Genomic DNA, 6,883 nt, shown 5'->3' with positions numbered 1-6,883 from the left:
CAAATCCTCCTTCATACTAACTTCAAAGTTCCAGAACCTGAAAATGAGGATGTGGGGGTTAGCATAACGCTAAGTGAATAACACTATACACAGCAAGATATAAAGTACCACATCACTAATTGTTAACAAGTTTAACACATAACAGTCACACACATGAAGAGGAACGACGGCTTGTACGGTCCTGCAACTACTAGTTACGGGCTAGATTTTACCGATACTTCCTATTACTGTATCCCTCGTATAGTAATCATGATGCAGGGGTGCGTCATTCAAACTATACTACACGAATAGTAACACTTGAACCTAACCTGTTTAACCTAGTTGACCTCTTCTGGACACAACCTTTCTGAACCAGTTGGTCCCTTCCAACCTTTCTGACTTAGTTGGGAACATGACATGTGTACATAAAAACATACAAGAATTCATAGTCTAACTTAAGGTACTCACAAGGAAACATAATAACAGTAGCATAATCTGATACTTTATACTCAACCATGAATGGTTATATTCACATATTACCAACAACAGAAGGTTCTCAGAGGTCTAATTTTTTCGAGCCTTCTCTTTATCTTTTCCACCTAAAAAGATATAACCAAGTCAGTAATCATGTCTTGCGTAACTTACAATCTAAAGAAAACTAGAAAAAACGTCACAAAACATCAAACTCTCAGTTCACTCTTGTAAGTTAAATCCCACTCGTACGAGTGAAAGCTCACTCGTGCGAGTGATAGCTCGCTTGGGCGAGTCAACTTAACCCAAACCATCATAAAAAAAATAATATCATCTGTACAATTCACCATACAACTGACCAATCACTCATGCGAGTGACAGATCATTCGCACAGGTGACATCTCACTCGTGCGAGTGAGAAGAAGCGCAACAACAAAGCTGTTACGAGCCTTAATGCTCAAATCCTCAGATTATGAACTGTTTTTGGTCGATTAATGGTTCACGAAGGTCACACAACACATATACAACATATATCTAATATCAAACAAGCTTCTAACATCATAAACAACAAGATTCAAGCATCAAGAACACTAAACCCACTAAAACGGAAACCTTAAATTATACAAGAATTAAATCATGAGAATCGTAACACAAACCTGTTAATCTGTTATAGATGATGCAAGAATCAGTTCGCAAGCTTCAATTAATCCATGTATAGTACAAAATCAAATAAGGTTTTGATGAAGATGCAAGCGTAGGTACGGGAGTAATTTTTTTCTCAAATTAGGGGATAATGGATAGAAGTATCTAGATACCTAGATATAAATGGGTGGTAAAATATACACCCCATGTTACACGGTTATTTACTAGTTATCTGAAATCTAATGCACTTCGTTAGGCGGCCCTAAAGAAGTCTAAATCTGGTAAACAAATATGTTTTGTGACCCTTGTCACAAAACGAATCTAGTTATACCATCAATTAATTGCTAACACACAAATTAAAATAATTCCTATATTAAAACATATAACATCTAAGGGCAGTTTAGTCAACTTACGTCAAGGCCAAAAGTCAGTCTGATACAAATCTACCCCCTTAAAGAGATTCCGTCCTCGGAGTCTGGTCTTGGTCAAACAAATGAAGGTAACAGGCCTTCATAAACTCTTCCGTTTCCAAAGTTTAGTTGGCACCCAAATTGTGTTTCCACTTAATTAATACCATTGGTATCTTTTTCTTTCTCAACTTGGTAATTTTCCTGTTTACAATTCGGATTGGTTCTTCCGCTAGTTTGTGATCATATCCACTTTCAGATCTTGTAACATTAAAATCTAAGCTTCATTTCACTTTACATTTACGCAGATAACAAACGTTAAAAGTGTTCTAAATCCCAGCTAAGTCTGACGGTAAACCCACAACTACTGTCTGATCATTCAACACTTGTTGCATACTGAACGGACCAATGAATCTTGGCATTAACATACCTCGTTTACCAAATCTGATGACCCATTTCCATGGTGAGACTTTTAAATACACTATGTCTCCTGAATTAAAAGCTATAAGGCGTCTAAGCGGATCTGCATACAATGTCTATACCGCACCGCTTTCAACTTTTCTCGAACAATAGCAACTTTATTAGCTGTCTGTTGTACAATTTCCGAGCCTACAAATAGTTTCTCTCCCACTTCTAACTAACAAGTCGGAGTTCTACAGCAACGATCATATAACATCTCGTACGGAGGCATACCAATACTCTGGGTCATGGTTCAAGTCTTTAAGTCAGTCAAATTGACTTGACTAGCCACAGTTTAGAGGTCTTCAGTGACAGGGAACCCTGCACTATGTAAGCTTGACTGTAGTGTTTACTTAAGAGAACTCTTAGTGAATCGGTGAGTTGAAATGCATGTGCGTGATTATTAATCAGGACTTAATCCAAAATATCTAGCATATTGAAGAAAGCCTAGGTGGACATATTTCCCATCATTTGATATAAATATATCTTTCCTTCGTTTTATTAATATAAAACATCAATAACATTGTCTTTTAATTTGAAACTCTCTTGGTTGGTTAATAGTTAAATAACCACAACAAATTACTTGTCATTTCATTTATTTATTTTCTTTTTAGTTAATTACATCTAACAAATTTCAATTGCAATTAAACTGTCCTTGGAATGATCTTAGAATTACCATTTTCTATACTGTTGCATGATCGGGTACAATGACCGTCAATGTGTTTAAATGAAACAACTGGTATTTTTCTATTATATATTATAGACGGGATTTTACACATTAAGTTTTTGGCACTTATACTCTCGCAATATCAAATGGTTTTCCCTCAGTTTCATGTTAGTTTGAAGACGTTTTGGTGATATTTATGAACATTTGTGTATCTTCATCAAGAAGTGCTTCGGTTCGTGTTTTATTAGGTTGTGAGGTATTTTCTATGCTCGTTTATCAGCATGGTTGGTCCTAGTAGGTGTTGAGGTCAAAACATTGATCTTTGATAGTTTTTTGGAGTCCTTTATTAGTGCACGCCACCCTAAATGCTTGTGTGTCACACACTATAACATGAATCAGATGTAGGAGTAACAAAATTCGATCAGCACCAGCTCACGCACATCAGCTCATCGCGCGTAAATGGGTGGCACGCAATGCACCGTAAGGGGTACAAGATCAGTCACGGTCACTTTGTATTGTGCGCCGCGCACTTCAGCTGCGCGCCACGCCAACTTCCTGACGGGATTTTGGCTTATTTAAGACACTTTTAGGTCAATTTTCATATCATATTTTTGCACCTAAGTTTGTGAGCTTAGGGAGACGAAAATTGGGGATTTTGGGGGAATCCTAAGGTCATCTAATGCATCCAATCATTCCATTAACGAGCTATGATCCAATCAAGATTAAAGATTCGTCATTGTTCTCAGTTAATTCTTTGCTAAAACTATGAATTCTCTCATTACTTTGATTATGATTTTGTCTTTGCATATGGTTGTAGGCTAAACTAATTATGCTCAATTAGGCTAAATACTATGTTGGATAATTGTGATGACCCGGAAAATTCTGACCAAATTTAAACTTAATCTTGTATGATTAACGTTTCCGACACGATAAACAAAGTCTATGAAGTTAAATCTCAAAATTTTGAACTGTTCAATTAACCTTTGATTGTTCTCAACGAAACGCGAACAATTATATATAGATACATATACTATAACTTGAAAACGTAACAAAGTGTTGAGGATATGATACTGTGCATTAAACTTATTGGTTTGATTATCTGATTGATATATTTAACTACAGAGTTAAAAGATTATGCCAAACGATTCAAGTAAAAGATATTTACTGAGTCTCTTAAGAATTATGATATTATTACGTGTCTCTGTTGAGAGGTCCACGTTGATTTGAGAAATCATTCATTTTAACGGTATTCGAAATAAATGGTGAATTATTTGTTTAAATAACGTAATTTGGACACATACAATAATAAGGAATATTAACTGTTAAGAATTTATTTTATGAATAACTTGCGATACGTATTTTAAAACGTGTTTATAAATATTGAGAATAGATATTAACATGGTTATGAAACATTTGATAAATACTATTATATTAATAAATAACGAGACAATGATTTATAGAAGTAAATGACCAAAATACTCGAAAGTTTAAGATATACTTTGGGTGGTATAATTTAGGAATAATTTAAAGCTATATTTTGACAAAGGTACGTGTCCCAGAATGAAAATTACAAGTTTTCTCAGCGTACGAAGGGACACTCGAAAAACCGGAACCGGGACATAAGTCGCGTAACAACGTACGACTTATCGGAACAAAAATTACAAGTTAACTATGCATGTGAATTTAATATAATATATAATTAATTATATAAATTAAATATATTATATATATTATTAATTATTATGTCGACAAACAAAAATACAAAAAAATGTGAGCTGGATTTTGGGGCCATGCGATCGCATGGAAAAATAGGCATAAAACCCATGCGACCGCATGGGGTCAGATTTCAGGAAAGGTCTATAAATTGAATTCGTTTTTGCTCAGTTTACACACTTATTACTCCGTATTTATTTTATTTAAATTATTATTATTATTATTATTATTATTATTATTATTATTATTATTATTATTATTATTATTATATTATTAAATTATTATTAATCTTAATATTTTTAGTAATATTATACATAAAATATTACGACGAGGTTATGAGCATGTCACTTTTAAAAATGAGTTTTACGAGCGGGATAGAGCTAAGGAAATTATGGGTTATTGCCAAGGAGGTTATGGGTAATGTTCGGGGATATATTTATGAATCAAACCTAGTGTTTATCATCTCCGTTACGTCTACGTACTTTTCTACAATATTGAATCTCAATATTAATACGTAAGTACTTATATTTTATCTATTATATATTAATAGTGTATCCATGTCTAGTACTCGAGTATATATATATTTATACATGCTTGTATGCTAAATTTCGTCGTTAAACAGTTTATAATGAATCACGAATTAAATCCATATATTACTGGTAAAAGGTATATGATATACATGTTTTTGGAAAGCTGGCGAAAAATCGATAACTTTTCATTTAGACACCGAATAGTTTCGATGAACGGATTAAAAGATATGATCAACTGAATTATGATTGACGTTAATTGAAATTGCTTTTGAATCTACAATTAAGATTTAAACAACTTGTTTACGAGATTGATAAAGTGAATTTTTAAATATTACCAACCGAGTAAATGAATCTTTATATAAGGCACGTCTCATTTTGTTAAACTATTGTCAAAATTGACTTTTTGAAACGACTTTGGATAACTTTTGTATGTCGATCTCGAGCATTAGGATTGTGATACACTATGACCTGACCTAGCTTGATAGACATTTATTGACCAACATATGTTCTCTAGGTTGAGATCTACGATTCTTTGATATACCGAGTTTCGGTCACATTACGATGAACAACTGTATGTGCTGCTAAGGTGAGTTTCATATGATCCCTTTTACTCAATATATTTTTGGGCTGAGAATACATGCGACTGTTTATAAATACTGAAAATACTAGATTTATATGCGTGAGTTTCATTGATCCCTTTTTAATTGCTTTTGCAATATATATTTTTGGGCTGAGAATACATGCACTTTATTTTAAACGCAATGGATACAAGTACATACTAAATTCTACACTGAGTTTGAACCGAAAATCCCTTAGCTTTGGTAACTGTTAACTGCCAGTTATAAGAACTGGTGGGCGCGAGTAGTAGTATATGGATCCATAGGGCTTGACATCCCCGTCCGAGCTAGAGCACTAGCCTTTTAACGGACGTATGCTATTTGAGAAGCGTACACGTTGGTTTACGTGTATTTTTAAGATGATTATACAAAGGGTACAAATTATATATACGTTAAGTTTATTTACCAGGGTGCTCAATTTCGTAGAATATTTTGATAAACGTTTCTGGATGAAACAACTGAAATCTTGTGATCCATCTTTATATACAGATTATGCGAAACATACAAACTATGAACTCACCAACCTTTGTGTTGACACTTGTTAGCATGTTTATTCCCAGGTTCCCTAGAAGTCTTCCGCTGTTTGCTTATATGATAGACAAGCTATGTGCATGGAGTCTTATATGGCATATTTTTCAAGAAAACGTTGCATTCACCAATTCATCATCATGTACCTTATTTTGACTGCATTGTCAACGGAAATACTATTGTAAACTATTATATACGGTGATTGTCTATATGTAGAAATCATCAAATGTCGAAAACCTTTGATTTAAATATTCATTTATGGTGTGCCTTTTCAAAAGAATGCAATGTTTACAAAACGTATCATATAGAGGTCAAATACCTCGCAATGAAATCAATGAATGACGTGTTCGTCCATATGGATTTGGAGCGATCGTCACAATAATGTTGTGATTGATTGATTATTATGCATATGATGATTTGTTGTTTGAGAAATTTATAATTCATGTTGATATTTTTGTGAAAATTGGTTAATGTATGTGATTGTCAAATTAAATGAACACTTGTTGGAGTCTATTGCTTATGTTTTCATTTGCTTAATCAATTACTATTTGCATTATTGTGGTTATCTAATTTAGTAACGTAAATTAGAGTCTGTCATAGCTAAGTCAGGTATTTAATTGTGTTGGGTAAATTGAACATTATCTGGACCCACGATATGAACCAATTTTTGTTAATTAGTTGATACGTAGGTTGATCGTGTACAACGAACATTGACACGATTATTGATTATCGAGAACACTGGGTTACGGTTCGAGTCTTTAAGTGAGTCAAATTGACTAGCCACAGTTTAGAAGTCTTCAGTGACAGGGAACTTTGCACTGTGTAATCTTGACTATAGTATTTTCTAAAGAGAACTCTTGGTGTGTAACG

This window comes from Rutidosis leptorrhynchoides, chromosome 1, assembly GCF_046630445.1.
Source record: "Rutidosis leptorrhynchoides isolate AG116_Rl617_1_P2 chromosome 1, CSIRO_AGI_Rlap_v1, whole genome shotgun sequence".
NCBI classification, from domain to species: domain Eukaryota; kingdom Viridiplantae; phylum Streptophyta; class Magnoliopsida; order Asterales; family Asteraceae; genus Rutidosis; species Rutidosis leptorrhynchoides.
This window is presented reverse-complemented; position numbering follows the sequence as displayed.